The following is a 19,578-nucleotide window of genomic DNA, read 5'->3' on the forward strand; positions in this document are numbered from 1 at the left end:
TCAGTGCACCATGGAGGAAACGTGTAACTAGGGGTTGTGCGCCCACTGTCAGTCCACTAAGAGGGGTGTGGTAAGCAGAAATTGCAACCACATAGACCTTCAAGGTGGAGTGGGCTAACCCTGCGGAGAGTCGAACCTGCAGGAACTCCAGCACTGTACCTACCGGGCAGTTAACTGGGTCGAGCTGGCGATCTCCGCACCATGAAGTGAAGAGTCTCCACTTCAGGGCATACCGTCTCCTCGTAGAGGGAGCTCTGGAGTGGAGAATGGTCTCAACAACCTCGGTTGAGAGACCGGAAGCTATAAGCTGACCTCCTTGGTGGTTGCTATAAGAGACCACCGATGTGTTGTCGGTGCGAACTAACACATGGCAACCTCTTAGGTCTGGGAGAAAGTATTTCAGAGCCTGAAACACGGCCAGCATCTCGAGCCTGTTGATGTGCCAGGCGAGATGATGACCTCTCCACCGACCGTGGGCAGGGTGGCCACTCATGACCGCTCCCCAACCGGTGAGGGATGCGTCCGTTGCTAGCGTACGCGGCGACAAGGAGCTCCCAACACCAGGCCCTGGGACAAGAACTAAGGTTGTCTCCACATGTCCAAGGCACGTAGGCACCGCCGTGTGACCTTGATCATGCGAAGCGGGTTTCCCCTCGGGGAGAACCCCTTGGTCTTGAGCCACCACTGTAAGGGTCTCATGTACAGCAGGCCAAAAGGTATCCCGTTGGACGCAGCTGCCACCAGACCCAGCAGTATCTGAAACTGCTTGACAGTGAGTAACTGGCCTTCTTTCACCATCCTGACTTTCGTGAGGATTGACTCGATCCAAGTAGGAGACATACGTGCCTGCACCGAACTAGCTGCTCCAGAGACCCCCGAAGGGGTGGCGAGCATCTCAGCTCCGCTACGATACCGGGCGGAAGAGAAACCGCTGGAACGCCGCCACCTGCCTCCCGAACCAAAAAAGGCCAGAAGGCAAAGTGCTTCTTCCGATGTGGAGGTGAGTCTGAAACTGCAGAGAACGCTAGTATAACCCTCTCTGCGGTTCGACAAGACACTCCACAGGCTCCTCATATGGGAAGGGATGATGGTGTTAAAAGCAGAGCTGAAGTCTACAAACAGGATCCTCACATAAGTCCCTGGTCTGTCCAGATGCTGCAGGATGAAGTGCAGTCCCATATTGACTGCATCATCCACAGACCTGTTTGCTCTGTAGGCAAACTGCAGGGGGTCCCGTAAGGGTCCAGTGATGTCCTTCAGATAATCCAAAACCAGTTTTTCAAATGATTTCATGGCCACAGACGTTAGAGCCACAGGTCTGTAGTCATTAAGTCCAGTAATTTTGGGTTTCTTTGGGACAGGGATGATGGTGGAGCGTTTGAAGCATGAGGGGACTTCACACAGCTCCAGTGATCTGTTGAAGATCTGTGTGAAGATAGGGGCCAGCTGGTCGGCACAGATTTTTAGGCAGGCTGGTGACACACCATCTGGGCCTGGTGCTTTCCTTCTTTTGTTCTTTCTGAAGACCTGGCACACTTCACTTAACTGAATTGTAGGTGTGGGAGAGAAGGGGGTTGCTGGAGGTGTGAATGGTTATGTGGAGAGGTGTTCAGGGCGGGTGTGGGGTGTTTTTTCAAACATGCAATAGAACTCAATATTTTTTAATTAGATGAGCATGGTAATAAATACCATTTTGTAAATTTACTTTTATTTAGCAGTATTTGCATATACGTATATTTAGAACTCATCTCCCATCTTGGATCCATTTTTCACATGCAATTTCTTTCTCCAAATTTGGCTAAAAGAAAGTATCTAAGGCAGCATAATTATGCATCAGCAGTTTGTCTATGATGCCTTAAAATGCTGTATGGATAGGCAGCACATTTGGAACAGAGCTTATGTTTCTCTCCAAACAAAAGGTTCACAAAGCACTTTCTCCAAGCGCAAATTAGAATTTGACTGAAGTAATTCCAGGACAATTTAGTGAGAAGAGATACCATATTATCTGTAAATTGGAGTGGTTAATCCAGCTTTCGCAACTTTCTGTGGAAGTACAGACCGTACAGACTCGAATTAAGTCAGATACCGCTTCAAGTCAACAGGAAACAAAGCATGCCCTGACAGGGGCAAAACACTCAATATCTTGATTCACATTACTGAAGCAAAATGTATTGCAAAAGACATTTCACACTGATTTAAGTGGGACTGTCGACGCTCAAGATTGATTTGAGCTGATTTTAATGTTTCATCAGGTTACTACAACAGATGGAACATTGTTTGCACACTGCATCTAAATCTTTGAGTCTGTGAATTTCAGTGAGCCATAAATTGGTTAGAAAGGGACGGGACAGAGCGCTTTTATAGCCACTGTGACTCTGATACATTTCCATTAGGGATTGGCCTCTTGAAACCTGCACAACAAATACACAAACAAATGTGGAAATTAAAATGAAGTCTGGGGGACACAGTGGTGATATCTAAAGAGGTGGCAACAATTAAAATTAAAATTGGTCTGCTATTCTTCGGTGTATTTCCCATCTATGAATATTGTCATGAAGACTTGATTTGAGATTGAAAAACAACAGTTCTGTAAGCGAAAGACGGCTGCTGAGAGCATGAACAAATCAAATCATTGTCCTGAAGTGCTTTAAGCAGGAATGTGCATTGATTTAAATGTTGTAGCTAATTCTTAGGGAAGGCAGAACAGTGAAAGCAAAAGCACACAGATTAAGGCATTAAAGTCTTCAAATCCTTCCCCATTGCAGTTGTTTCATTAATGAAAAATGATTAAAGAACATAAGCACCTTAAAAGGTGTGGAGAAAAAGGTTTAAATGGGACATATTCACACACAGACACACACACACACACACACACACACACACACACAGACGTTCTGTTCCAAAACCTAGTGAGCCTAACTAGACAGCTTGTGATGCGGCATGCTTATGGGGGGAAAAAAAAAGTCATTCAAGGTGGTAGATGGGTGGAGAAAAAAAATAATATAGTACAAATACTGATGCTGTTTACGCACCAGTCAAAAATGAACCATTCAACTATTAAAAGTGCACTAAGTGATTTTTGAAAAAGGCTTTTGACCACAGCGTCGGACCGAGTCCCAAATCACACTTGTAGCCAATCAGCAGTAAGGGGGTGTGTCTTGCAGTGATAGAAAGAAAAAGTGCTCAATTTGAATGCACAGGACGAATATAAGCAGATCTATTATAGATAGAGAGAAATGGCAAATAAAAAAAAAAGAGATGAAAATATCAGAGAAACAAAACATTAAAGAAGGATTACGATCAGGCAAAAGGTAGGACCCGCGAAAATATCGGAGCAGCTTTCCAGCGCTGGAGAGAGCTCAGGGAGCGAGAAGGCCTGGGATTGGAAGCCAAGGTTGTGTTGTTTCTTCTTGATTGGTGAGTAGCGGTGATTTTGCATTGCTTCACACAACTTATTGGTGTTGGCTTTTGTTTGAATATGCTTGCATGTCATCTTCGCTTGTTTCTGCGATCAACGTTATGCCATGGTTGCGTACATATGTGTGGGGCAGAGATTTCAAAATAGGGGCGAGGTCCTGTTGGGGTATGGGCGTGTTTGTTTTGGTGCTTTCAAATATCAACATCGTCTGGCAAAAATCACTTAGTGCACCTTTAACTATTTATTTAAATGAAATGAATGTACTACACTCTTAAAAATAAAGGTGCTTCACGATGCCATAGAAGATCCTATTTTGTCTAAATGGTTCCAAAAAGAACCTTTAACATCTGAAGAACCTTTCTGTTTCACAAAAGGTTCGTTGTGGTGAAAGAAGGTTCTTCAGATTATAAAAAGGTAAGAAAGAGATGGTTCTTTAAAGAACCTTTGACTGAATGGTTCATTGTAGAACCAAAAATGGTTCTTCTATGGCATCGCTGTGAAGAACCTTTTAAGCACCTTTATTTTTAAGAGTGTATGTTTTAGTTTGATAATTTTTTATTTAATATTTAATATTTTTAAGGGGATTTTATGGTACTAAATCATATTTATGAAACAGTATAGCAAATATACAAAATGGACAATGTGCAAAATAGCACAAACACAATATACAAAATAGACAATTCAGTATATGTTAGGTACAAATTTGAAATGTAATAAGTATGTGTGTTAAAGAAAAAAAAGAAAGTATGATAGTGTTACGTGTTTCATGTTTATTGTTAAGAGTTCAAGTGTTCATGAGATGGATTGCCTGAGGGAAGAATTGCCTCAGAGCTCTGTAGCGTCGACCAGACGGTAACAGTTCAAAGAGGGAGTGTGCTGGATGTGAGGGGTCCAGAGTGATTTTACCAGCTCTTTTGCTCACTCTGGATAAGTACAGTTCTTGGAGAGTGGGGAGGGTTGTACCAATGATTCACTCAGCAGTCCGGACTACCCTCCGTAGTCTTCTGAGGTCAGATTTGGTAGCTGAGCTGAACCAGACAGTTATTGAAGTGCAGAAGACGGATTCAGTGATGGCAGTGTAGATGCAGAAAAGCAATATTATGGATATGAGGACTCGTATTTTAGCCGGAAGCAACAGTTTGAAGTCTTACAAACACACAGCTTTTAGTTTCTCAAGACATTAAGTGATGGACTGGAGTGGTGTGGATTACTTGAGGATTATTGTAATGTTTTTATCAGCTGTTTGGACATCCATTCATTGCAGAGGATCCACTGGTGAGCATATGATGTAAAGCTAAATTTCTCCAGATCTGATGAAGAAACAAACTCATCTACATCTTGGATGGCCTGAGGGTGACATTTTCATTTTTTGGTTAACTATTCCTTTAAGAGCTTCAAGGAAGTTGCCGATTCTGTTTTAAAAAATGTTCTTCGCAGTGAGGTGTTTGGCTTGTCAGAGTGGTCTTTCCCACTACAGTGTCACTAACATGTTTAATGAAATGCATTGATCTAAAGGTGAGTCACTCAGTGGATCAATGCAAATGTCCTCAAGAGTCGATAACACATGACACAAGCAGCACAATTTAATGTGTTTTTACAAATGCTATCGATGGACAACCTTAATTAAAATACCACCAGATTAATCAATATGGTTTGCTTACAAAGGCAGGCTGAATGTGTCATACAGACACATTTTTAATAGGCAACACTTCCACAAAGTAGTATGCTAGAATGCTATTCCTACACAGCCCTTTGAGTGGTTTTGCCTTGTAAAACCGACCACTTTAATGTTAGTGTGTTGTTTGCGGTTGCCAATGCCAAGGTGTTGCTAAGGTGCTTATTTTAGCAGGTTGTTAAATGGTTGCTAGGGTGTTCAAGTAACAGCACATGTGGTGATTAAAAAAAAAAAAGGAAAATAATAATTAATAAATAAATGGGTAAAACTAAGGAGAAAAATTTAAGTAAATTATGTTAGAGTAACACTGAACTTAAAACAAGCTACACACACAACAAGACACACGATTTGAGGAATCGTTCAAGTTGTGTGCTCAAGTTCAAATCTGTGCGTATTTCTCTCCTGATTCAAACGAGATGCCTTTTTTCACTGAGGAAGCAATATTATGGATAGAGGTCTTATATTTTAGCTGGAAGCAATGGTTAAAATTACTTGATGAATTTGTTTCTTACAAATATGTAGCTTTACACTTCACAAGACATTAACTGATGGACTGGAGTGGTGTGGATTATTGTGATGTTTTTATTAGACTCTCATTCTGACGGCACCCATTCACTGCAGAGCATCCATTGGTGAGACAGTGATGCAATGCTACATTTCTCCGAAGATGAAAAACTTCACTTAACATAGGAGTTTGAGCAATTTCAATAGTGCTTACCTTAGCGAACCCTGCTAATTTACCCACCAAATAAGATTCCCCATATCAGAGTGTTTGCTGAGACAGCTTGTGCTCCTAGAAAACATGATGTGAGCCTTGGTCCGATTCCTCAAAGGAGAGGAGCGTTTCTGCAGCTGCCCTCTTGAATACAAAATCATCATAAAGTATATTTCAAAGTTAAACCTTCCCTTTGAACAGTCTCAGCAGAGTCCCATTGATCTTCTACATATAGGTACAGGATGTGTTGGAACAGAACAAAACATGACCTCAGAGGACAAAAACATTGCAGGGTAAATGTGAGGTCACAAGATGAGAGAGCAAATGCCACTCAATTAAGCAACATACAATCAATTTTCTCTTTAAAGAAATTAATATTTTTATTCAGCAAAGATGCACAGAATTGATGGCAATAAAGACATTTCCAAGGTTACAAAAAAACTATTTCATTTAAAAGCTGTTCTGACTCAAAGAATCCTGAAAAAAGTATCACTGTTTCCACAAAAATATTAAGCATTAACTGTTATATATTATGCATTTGAACTGTTTTCAATGTTGATCATAATAACAAATGTTTCTTGAGTAGCATATTAGAATGATTTCTGAAGGATCACGTAATACTGAAGACTGGAGTAATGATGCTTAAAATTCAGCTTTGATCACAGAAATAAATTCTATATTATAATATATGCAAATTGAAAACAGTTATTTTAAATTGTAAAAATATTTCACAATTTTTACTGTATTTTTTGATAAGCGCAGCCCTGAACATAAGAGACTTCTTTCAACCATACTTTTGAACAGTAGTGTATACAAACATATAAACAGTGAGTCATCCATATTCACACACGTGTGACTGTTTAGGAAGGAAAACCCCATGAATAATGCATCCAGGTTTACTGATCTATACTGGATGGCAATGCTGACGTCTGCAGTGCATGATAACAGGGAATGGGGAACATCAATCACTAACCTATACTAACAAGAAAGCCCCATTTCCCCTCCACATTGTGCAGATCTTTCAATCTCTGCTGGTATCAAAGGAACAGACACACCTCCTGCTGACTAGATGCACGACACATCGTCATCGCTCACCCAGAGACACTGATAAATCTCAACACACTAGAGGTGGCATCTGCTCAAAACAGCCAAGAAATTCAACCGCATTCGATCACTCACATCAGTTACTGTACCACTGCCATATTCAGGAGACTGCAAACTCAATCGCTTCACTGAATTTCAGGATGAGAGTAGAGATATTTTGGAGTGTGAAGGAGGAAATACATACAGTAGGTGAACATATATATTTTAAAGATACAGAAATTAGAGTAAATGAATTTTCCAGATTCAGTACAATTTAAGCTTGTGAAATAAGTGAAATACACATTGTTTAAACAGGATCAGTGTTAACATGATGGGAATAAATGCTTGCTAACCTTTTCTATGTAGTCATATTTCATTTTTGCAACTTTGTTGCCATTATAATGCAATGCCATAAACCCTTTCACAACTGTAAAAATTCAGATTTAAACAGCTTTACAGCTTAAATCATGTAAGTTTCAAAAGAACAATTAAAGTTAGTGCTTTCATAAAATTATAAGCTTCATATTTCGGCATTTAAATTCTACAGAAATCTGCCTTACTTAATTTTAACTATTTATTAATGGATTAATGGATTAATTTTTGTTAAATAATTACTTTGTAATTTAGTCAATTTATTTATGGATTATTAAATTAATTTGTAAACAAATTTATTCATGCCTATTTTTTGTGAAATTAATTATTAATTAAATACTTCATTAATATTTCCAAGACAATTGTGGTCTTTGAGTACTTTACCATGAAATTATCTATCTATCCATCTATCTATCTATCTATCTATCTATCTATCTATCTATCTATCTATCTATCTATCTATCTATCTATCTATCTATCTATCTATCTATCTATCTATCTATCTATCTATCTATCTATCTATCTATCTATCTATCTATCTATCTATCCATCTATCTATCTATCCATCCATCTATCTATCTATCCATCCATCTATCTATCTATCTATCCATCTATCTATCCATCCATCTATCCATCCATCCATCCATCCATCCATCCATCCATCCATCCATCCATCTATCTATCTATCCATCTATCTATCTATGCTTTTGAAAAATTGTTGATAAGCATGATGTTGCCTCAAATGTTGTTGACTGAGCTTAACTAGTACTCAAACTGGAATATTCCTGCAGAATCAACATGAAATCAAATCAAAATTGACCTTATTTACTTATAGCAGGCATGGAATGAAAATTTGCCATATATATTTTGTAATGTTATTGATCTTATTGTTAACAATTCATTCATGCATGTTTTTAAATTGGTAACACTTTATTCAAAGCTTTTATATATAATGCATTCTAAAGAAATTCATAATGATATAATGCATATTTGTTTCATAAATAATTGTAACCAAAGATATAACGAATTATATTTGCAGATTATTGTTACATATGAAATTGATTGTTTGTCATCTCTTTGAATGAAATTCCATTTCTAAAGGTGCAATGAAGAGTCAACAATTTAATCTTCCGGTGAAATGACTTTTCAATAGTAAAATAACTATTTAGTCATGTTTTAGGCAACTGTAAGCTCTTGTAAATCATGCCAGTAAATAATTAGTGCTATTCAAGAAAATTCAGTGGAGAAGTATACATTAGACATCAGCGCGAAACCTGCAGACAAACATCCAGGGCGTTTTACCATCATCATCTCGTGTGCTCATTTACACTGGCCATCAGAAAAAAACAAAGCGCTCAAACTTTCCCACTCTAATTAGATGCTTCTGGTGGCACATTTCAGCTGCTGCACATGCAGAGCATCTCAAATCTCAGAATAAATCAAACTATAATAACCTCACTGCTGCATCCCGCAGTGCAGGAGCTGCATCAGCCTCCGAGGAACAAAAAGATGATTCAGCGACTCTACAGACGAGTGAAGCAGCACTACATCTCCGAGTACAGAGACATCATCAAAGCTGCAGAGCTCCATTTCTATCGCTCTGTTTCTCTAATTCTCTCCTGTGGAGGAAGAGGCAAGGCTACAGCTGTTGCTCAGACTTTGGGATAGTGATTTGAGGAAAACCCAAACTATTACTTGTGCTTAATTATTAGTGTAGAGACAAAAATAATACCTTTAATCGTGACTTATCAAAGAAAGGTCTGCTGCTGCTTTACTAAATTATGTATAAGTGAGAGAAAAACAAAGATTTACATTGCAGGATCACAAGAAGACGACAGGTTGCACAGATCGGATCTATTTGCTGGCACCTATAAGAAAATCTAATATATGACATATGAAGAGTTCATTTGCAAAAACAGAAAAATGGTCATTGTGCATTCAAAATAATCTCAATCAAACTGCAGTTTTTTTATGACTAGGTTAAAAAATAAAAACAAAACAAAAAAACAGCTAACACAATAAAACATGATAACATAAAAAAATATTTTTGAGATTTGAGTTATCTTGTTTTGCAAATAATCTCTTCATATATTGCCCTATATTAAGAGTTTTCAATATATGGTACATGGTGATATATCATTTTCATATATATACATACTCTGGGTGGATGAATATAAAAGTTTATAACATATGAAATCCCCATAGTAAAATTTGTATATGTACATATAATATAATATTTTTGATATTATATGTAGCAAACATTTATGTCAACAACATACATTTTATTTATGTGCAACTTTATGAAAACAACATATTTACAAAAAGCTATATATGCTTTAGTCATTTTATTTGATTTATTTTTTAAATACATGTCTATATTTTACTATGCATGTGCGTATAATAGTTTGTGTATGGGCAAAAATCCATATCAGATCAGATTTTTTTGCATTCAGTTTGGACTACTTTCATATCCACTTTTCTAAATACTCAGATTCTCCTGTTATTTCAATATTTTTTTGCCATTAATATCCATGCTAACAGAAAATGTGTTTATATCTGTGCATTTAAAAAAGTAATTATGGAGTTATGACACAGCGACTTTGCTGTGAGAAGACATAAACACCAAAAAAAAAAAAAAAAGTACAATTTTCCCTGAAAAATTTCACAAGTACAATTACTGAAATAGTATTTTCTTGTAAAACATACTCCAATAATTGTAATTTACAATTTATAAAAAAAATCTTTCGTTATAGAGTAGTTTTTGCAAACATTAAAAAGAAATGAGCATAAATCTCTAAACAAGGTGAAATACACTTGAGGCTGGTTTTGTTTGCATATATATTACCATAATGCAAACAATGTTATGAGCAAGCACCTCCAATACAGAAAAGTGGGGAAACGATGAGTATATCTTTTTGGGAATAATCATGTACAGGAACATTCTGGAGAATGCACATTTTTAAATCAGACATGATTTCTTCAGAAAACGTGATGCATGCAGCTACACACGACCCAGATGAGATGTTTATTCAGACCATTTATGACCAAAGCTAGCAGGTCTCCAGGCAAAATGTCTCCAATGGCTTTTAAAGGACTTTGAATTCATTTAATTTCAAATGTTCAACAAACTAAGGAAAGAAATCAATGGATATCAAAAATGTATGGATTATGTTCACACAGAACACAATGCATAATACACAAATTCTTATATTGTCTAAACACTTTCTATAAAAAATGCTAGTTATTAAGTGATTTTAATGAAACATTCACTGATTCTAACCTCACATAATGAGTACCTTACTGGCAGCCTCTTTCAGTGTCTTTGAATAAAGCATTTAACCTCAGGTTGCATCATGGGAACTCTTCTCCTTTAATGTAAACCTACAATTTATGGATTGTATAACCTATCGCTCTGCAGGCAGGAATCCCATCTCTGATTTCTTATTAAAGTAACAGGTCACCTCTCCTCGACAAGCTGTAAGAATTCACATCTGTAGTAGTAGGATGAGTAACATGCCGAAGTTTAATACTTAGGTTTGCGTTAATACTCAGGTTAGCTTTGAGTATATGCAATAAAGGCATGCACAAATTAACGTTTATAAATAACAAAATCAAACAAAAATAAAATAAATTCTGTTTGTCACCATCACCTGTGCTCTGATCACCTGCACCTGTCATGCATACAATCACCTTGTAACAAACAAATGCGTTATTAAGGCATTTTAACCTCAACATGTTACATCTTGCCAAAATATGGGTCCATAATCATAAATCCTTCCTCTGCTGTCCTCTCATTAAAATCCACCCACATATTTGTTTAAAACTCTTTTCGCTTGTAAATGGTGCTTGATCCGTGCATATTTCGCTCCTGATTCAAATGACTAATATTATGGATATAGGACTCATATTTTAGCCAGAAGCAATGTTTTGAAGTTAAAAACATCTTGATGGATTTGTTTCTTACAAACACACAGCTTTTTGCTTCTCGGGATGTTAACTGATGGACTGGAGTGGTGTGGATTACTTGTGATTATTACTGTGATGTTTTTATCAGATGTTTGGACTCTCATTCTGACGGCACCCATTCACTGCAGAGGATGCACTGGTGAGCAAGTGATGTACATTTCTCCAAATCTGTTGAAGAAATAAACTCGATAACACTTTCTATCCCAGACAGCAAGCAGTGTCGGCCCAGATCCGGCCCACATGGATTTCACACGGGCCAGATGTGGGCCAGATCTGGGATGAAGCCCATATTTATAATACATTATAAGGGTATTCTTAAGGCATTATAATGAATGCATAATGCATTATAAAAACATTATAATATGTTATATATATCGTCTTATAAATAATCATAACAACAATTATAATACATAATAATGCTTCCACATTTGAGGTTATAACTATTAAGATTATGATTATTTATAACACAATAAACACCATATTAAATCTACTTTTACATTTATAATGGACTATATATCTTGGCATTATTTAAGATCCGCAGTGTGATTAGGTGTGGAGTATTATTTGAGTGTTTCCTGTCAGGCTAATATTAATTCTGATGTGAAAAAAAATGCAATGTTAGGTTACATTTTATTTGATGGTCCCCTTAGTCTATATTGACTATAAGCAACTTTGCAACTACATGTAATACTCTCATTAGAGTATTAGTAGGCTTAGGTTAAGGTTAGGGTAGGCAGAACGTTGACGTACTCACAAAGTTACTTATAGTCAGTTTGTCTGTTTGGGAACCATCAAAATAAAATGTTAGCACATATTTAGCAGACATACTACCACTCATAAGACATATAATATAAGACATATAATCACTCCAATGATTGCTAATTGACATGTAGTTGCATGTAGTTACTTATCAACAGCTGTCTAAAGGCTACCATCAAAATAATCAAACTGATATTAAAATAAAAATAGTTCAAAGCAAATGTGTCATATTACACATTCATCTGATCTGATATCTGATCTTATGGCTGTTTGAGAAAAAAAAATGATTACTATTATTATTACTACAAGTGGACATCGATGGCGTTAAGTAAAGTAGCATAAGACCGGTTGCAAGATATAAGACTTATAATACATTATCCCCCGGTTTCACAGAGCAGGTTTAAGCCTAATCCTCGACTAAAATGTAAGTCTGAGCTGTTTCAACTGAAAGAAACTTGCACTGACTGATCTTAAAATATATCAGTGCCTTTGTTTTGTCTTAAGATGCACACCAGTAATGTGTTTTTTTCTAAGTACGTTCATAAAAATGTCCTAATTGAACTATGGCCTAATCCTGGTTTAGTCTAAGCCCTGTCTGTGAAACCGGGCCTATAACTATGAGAAATATAATCCATTGTAATTTAAGTGGATGCAACGTGTTCACTGTGTATTATAAATCATCATACTCTTAAAAGCTATAACCACAAATAAGTAAATATTATAATACATTAAAACTGTTCTTATGAATATTCATAAGATGATATAACATTTTTTATAATGCATTATGCATTCATTATAATTCCTTAAATATACCCTTATAATGTATTACAAATATGGGCTTCATAGAAAGTGTTACCATAAACTTATATACATCTTGTATGGCCTAATGGTGGGTACATTTTCAGCAAATTTTCATTTTTGGCTCAACTATTCCCAACTATAGGTAGCAATTGCAGGTTTCCACTTCTTACAGTACAAGCAGCACACTATATCACTGATGCTTTCTCTTAATTGGGAGGTGTATTACTCCCCACCTGCCATCTTTATGACTATTGTGACAGAGCGTGTAATTCAGGCTGAAATCAGAAGTGCGGTTTAGTTGAAACAGCTGATTATCCGCTGACTCTTGATGGAGGGTGTCAGAGCAAAGCGCAGGTTAAGACCGGGGATTTACCGCAGCGATAACCCTATAATCCAGCACTCCTAGGGAGTCAAAGTAAGCAACTAGCGAGTTTTTTATGAAACACCACTCAAATCTTCTGTTTGGTGCTGCCCACGTTACCATGCTTCATCTTTAGTATTGTTAAACAAGAAGATAACAGAAATGGCAAGTCTGGTTTAACACAAAAGTTCATGTAAAATAGAGAGTATTGTTGCATTTTGTACATTATTTCATTGCTCTGAAGAAAGCTATGTGCTGAAATGTGGTTTGCATCGGTCTGTTTTTACTTCACCAGACTTTGCACCACAAAAACTATTAAAATAAAATATATCAAAGACTTAAACATTTTATTTCAGCTACTTAAAAAATATTTGTAAACAAATCATTAAAAAAATTTACTTTAATAATTACAATATAAATATAATTAAATATAATATAAATATTAATATTAATACTGATTTGTTAACAACAGATCAAACTAAATTATTGAAATTATTGAAATTATTCAATTAAAATTAGATCAAATAAAATCAAATAAATCAAATAAAAATGTAAAATTATTCAAATAAAAATTATAATAGTATCTCAGTGACTCTAAAATAACACAGATACAAAAATAAATCTGTATGCACATAAAAAAAATTAAAATAATAATAAAAATATCATTGTTGCCAGTAACCATTCACCCAAAACACCCTGCCAACCAAATCACACAGAAAACCATAGCGACAAGTTTTTCACACTCACTTTTTCTTCCAAAGAAATGTACCAATCGATTTTTTTGTTCCACAGAAATTACTATAATAATTGCCATTAATCATCTAACAAAAAGTTAAGTCCAAGACCTAACAAGAAATCTATATAAACCATCTAGTAAGGAATACTTCAGTGATCTGAAGAAAGTAATGTACTGAACATTTTCATGTTGATCTGGATTTTTTCACAATGCAACTTTAAAAAATAACGCATGTTTTCCAGACCTTTTTAGTCTACATATTTATCCAGTGTGCAGACAACATTGTTTGTTTTTTGTTAACACAAAGGTTGCAATGTTAATCACCTAGAAACTGGAGTAAACGAGATAACGGCCGCCGGTGTCCTTGAGCAAAGCACTTAACCTCAGGTCCCTCCAAGAGCTCTGTCCCTGAAATTAGCATACTACAAGTCACCTCAGATGAAAGCACTTATTAAATGTCAACTATAAAGCAAACCCATGAACTATGAGCTAAACCTGCTATATAAACTCAGTGAAGATGAATTCAGTGGCGCTGAAGGTCAGCATGATGCTGAAGCAGGTTAAAAGAGCCGGTACTGATTCCTAATTATCTCCTTTCTGCTGAGACGTCTTATTCTCAGATCTCCAATTAATGCTCAGATTAGCTCTCAATCCGTCCGTTCTTTCTTTCTTAGATATTTGTACGTGTGTGTGTGTGTGTGCATTTGTTCACTACTCACTGCTGTGTGTGTGCACTTGGATGGGTTAAACGCAGAGCACCAATTTCGACTATGGGTCACCATACTTGACAATACGTCACAACTTTTTTTTTTTTTTTATATTTCTTCCCAGCAGGTAGTGGTGCACTGTAAAAAAATAATCCGTAAAATAACAGAAAAAGTACTGGCAGCTCATTACACACGACATTGTCCATTAATTTTACAGACATCTCTGTTAACTCTAAAACACAATGCAATGAGGTGTACAATTCAAAATACTAGTAAAACACCTGTAAAAACTCTAATTATACAGTATAGTGTGCCCTGTTTTGACAGATTTGTTTAAGAGTGTAAGAGATGTTTACACTCCAGACAGTGAGATGATGAAGCTGTCTGAGACTCGCACATCCACGCATAGTTAACTCTGAACACTTAATTAAAATGAATTACGGAGACTATAAGATAAGCTCCTTACAGATGAGTTTGCTCATTTACTCAGTTGCACGAGTTACTTTCTTATGTGGTGACTAAAGATGTTTAGTATGTCATTTTCCATACTACAAAACCAAAAAATGTCGAAAGGTATGATGTATGACAAAAGTCATATATATATATATATATATATATATACATGAGAAAAAAAAATTCAGTACTTGAAATAAAAAAGAAATTCTCATTTTCATTGAGTTTAACTTGGTGTAATAAAATAAAAATTAAATAATAATATATAATAAATGAAATATATAATAAATTAATATATACAGTATAGAAATTTAGAATGATATGGGTTATGATATAGTTAACTAAAACTATTGAAAAAAAAAAAACATTTTGTTACTTAATATAAAAAAATTAATTCAGATACAGTTTGCTCCATAATTATATTCCCTGCAATTAGTGCACTGGAAGTCATTCCGGCTGAAGCATCTGCCAAAGGCTGAGAACCAGAACGATCTCGAGGAAGATGGGAAATCTCTCTCACTCATACACGCACAAGCCTGGCCAGACGCTGTGTGTCACTTTGACTGCTACAGGGAAACCTATTAAACAAACAGCAATTAAGCTTCAATGATGCCAGACAAATCCATTTGAGAAGGAAGAGTATTATAAAGCAAGGTCAAATTAAATACTCCCTCATAAAAGAGACTTATTATTACAGTTGGCAAAGAAAACACAATAACATCATCGCTGGTGAATGATTACCTAATAAAAACACAATATAATGACATTATGCTGAGCTGGAAAACACGTTATTTTAATATAATATATAAACACTATTATAGTATTTATTAATATTTTAAATGTGCTTTTATTCTTATAAACGTCCAGCTTTTATTTTAATGTTAGTTTAAGTTTTAGTAATTTTTTTTTAACTATTTAATGTATTTTCTTTCAGTTTTAGTGATTTTAGTTCTTAAACTTGGTTTATTTCAGCTAACATTTCTAAATATTTTTAAATAATTATTTTTTAATGTATTATTAAAAATATTTATATTTTGCTTTCATTTACTTTTATTAGTGATTTTAGTACTTAAAGTAGTTGCCAAGGCAGCATTTCTAAATTTCTATTTTAATTTTTCTTATACTTGTATTTATTTTAGCAATGAAAACTTATTTTTTAACAGCAATACTGAAACAAATGCACACATAATCACATTGCATTCGTCGTTTCTAAAATCAGATGCACCAAAAAGCTTAAAAGCAACAAAGAAAATAATTAATAGTCATTCATATCAGACACAATCACAATACAGAACTACAAAATGTCTGTGCCAGAGAAAATATTAACTTCATATGCCATGCCAATCATCTATATCTGGCCCATTTAAAAAATGTAATTAAAAAAAAAAATTTTTGAAAGCGTAATTCTGATTTTAAAACAACATGAAGTCATTACATCCTATTAATTTCTTACTTACGTTGTAGTAATTAATTATATTAAGTCTTTGTCTCTGAAGACCATATATGATATATCATGCATCATGTAGGCTTGTATACTGTGCAGCGAGCAAAAGCACAAAATAATTTCCTTGTAACATTCGGAAAATCCTTGGATTTTAATAATTAAATCACCAAGATTTATATGAAGAATAAATGCACTCTTTAACATCTAAGCAGAAACATATGATGCAAAAGGCGGTGATTTGTTGCTGATTCAGACTATAAATAATGACTCATGGTGTGTGTTATTTTTACCTGCTGTAAAGGTTATGAGAGGTTTCATATCCATATGCCAAAGAGCTCTGTAGACTGTATTTGAATGTGCTTTTCCCACATACACTAATCACCTAACTGGATCGATTATTAATTTGTCAAATGGAGCATTACAGGTTTGTGTGCTAAAAGGTGCACATGGAGTTTTTCTGTGTGAAAGTGTCAAGGTTAAATAAAGACACAAAGTGCTTTCTATTAGATGAGACACCGAAACATTCAATGCATCATGACAGATGTTTACCTTAGACTCTAAGAATAGTGAGAATAAGGAGTCATAAGCACCGCAGACGACTTAATGAGAGAGTCAACAGTGACTGGAAATTATCCTGACCAAACAAATGAGAGCGTGTAGCTGAGAAAGTGTTCACTTTAAAGTACAGCTTGCTACCGAGTCGTGCTATTATACTTCAGTCTGTCAGATTTAATAATCAGTGCTACCGAACACACCGAAAATCCTGAAGATGATTACTGACTTGATGAAGAAGCCTACACCTCTTCCTCCCACAGAAACACACGATTCAGCTGTCAGCAGAGCAGGAGTCTTAATTCCCAGCACTGCACTCCAGGAACACTAGGATGGGATAAAAACACCACTGCAACTGATGAGGAAACTGTAAACAGATGAGGAGATTTGGGCTATCACAATTACCAGATCCCAGAATTCACAGACATACAGTATGATTTTGGACAAACCCCTCGTGTTTTGTCATCCTCTTGTTTCTGTATTGCATATGCCATTTCATGTTATATTGTCTGTGGCTATGCTACTGTACAAATCTATACAGTTGGGTCCAAATCTGAGAAAGATGCTCCTATTATGGATTTTGTCTAAGTTTACACATTGTTTCAGATTGCACCATTTGAGTTCAAGGAGGAGTTCACGAGAGATAGAGAGATATGTATATAATATCTTATCAGGATTATTATAGTTAACTAAAACTATTTCAAATCAGTATTGTTACTTGAAATAAAACAAGCATTGACAATAAAATTAAATTTGAAAATGTATTTCATGTCAGCTCCTTGTAAGCTATTTTCTTGATTTACTAGAATAACTCAAATTTGAAACAAAAATGAAAAAATGAATTTGAATTTATATTTATATCGTTTTTATTCATTTGAACATAAATTAACTATAATAAAAAACAACAATAATAAAACCAAACAAAATTACTAAAACTTTAAAATTAAAATGAAAGTGGAAAATACCAAAATTAAAAAAAAAAAATAATAATAATAATTAATAAAAAAACTGTATCTAAATGATAATAAAATAATCTTATATAATATTACAAAAAAAAAAATTCTGTTCTAAATGTGTCTAATCGTAAAACTTTCAAATCAGATTAAATACTGTGTGAGGTTTTGTTGTGGGACGTTAAATGGTCCAACACCGCGCCCTGCTGACGCAACATGAAAACAAAATATGACATATACCTTTCTAATCCATCACATCGCTTTCAAACTAATATGATGGCTTTTCTCACACGTTAGGCCTACATTCTGACAGACTCGCACCTCAGAGTCCACTCATGTCAAAACTGAAACAGCAAGGTTTCCCGGCCCGGGTGTCATCTCTAATTAATAAATATCTTCGTTTTTGATTGCATATGCTATAATAAAGTGTCTCACTATCAGCTGTAAATGATTATCCAACCCAATCCTGAAGTGCTCACGACAAACGACTGTGATTGGTCCATCCTGACAGACTGGAGTTCTAAAAGAGTCAAGATTAGACATAATCAGTGTTGGGGAGTAACTAGTAACGGAATTATGTCATTTAATTACAAAATAAATGTAACTGTAATCAGTTATAGTTACTGAATGTGTAATTAAATTACAGTTACTTATGAAAACACACACACACAGAGAGAGAGAGAGAGATTTAATTGATTTCTTTCCCAAATTGCATTGACTCTAAAATTTTGCATTGCTCTAAAATATGAGACCCCAATGTTTACATGAGTTTAGGGCACAGAATAGGACACGTTTATTCAATAACTGTTTTTTTTCTATTTGGGTTCACGTATATGCTTTATTTTTTAAGATTAACTGTTAGATATCAGTGTTTCCTGTCATAGCTCAGCAAAAAAAATTATTTCATAAACAATATCATAGCTATTAAACTTTTTCGTGTTATGATTTTAAATCTGCATTTAACCTCAGAATGATCTGAAAGTGAAAATAGGTACTAACGCCTGATTTTGTGGTGGTTGTGCTTTAAAATGCAATGATTATAATCTTAATTCAAGTGATGAAGGATTTCGAAAGTGGCAGTAATCAGTTACTGTAAGGTTAACCCTGTCTGCTTTAAATGTTTCAAAAAGATTAACAGCTGAAAAGTATTCAAAAAGCAATAAAATGTAATCAGTTACATTTCTTTAATAATAAAGTAGTTGAAATAATCACACCACTTATTATATTTTAAAAAGGGTAACTTGTAATCTGTAACCTATTACATTATCAAAGTAACCTTCCCAATACTGGACAAAATAGAGGTGAATACAACAATATACGATTATTTCTGAATTTAATTTGTATCACAGGTACGATTTCATGGTATTAAAGGATATAAACAATTACACGTGCAAAAATATTTCCCGTAAACCAATGTAAAAAAGCATCCTGATATAGGCTAGATTTGAGATATATTTATATATTTCGAACTATAAAAAAATACTAAAGGAAAACACATAAATATACAAATGAATAACAATAAACTAAAAACCAAATCAACGATTACATACATTTGTAACATAGGGAGAGAGCGGGGCACAAAG

The sequence above is a fragment of the Barbus barbus genome (genome assembly GCF_936440315.1).
Source record: "Barbus barbus genome assembly, chromosome: 16".
Lineage (NCBI taxonomy): Eukaryota > Metazoa > Chordata > Actinopteri > Cypriniformes > Cyprinidae > Barbus > Barbus barbus.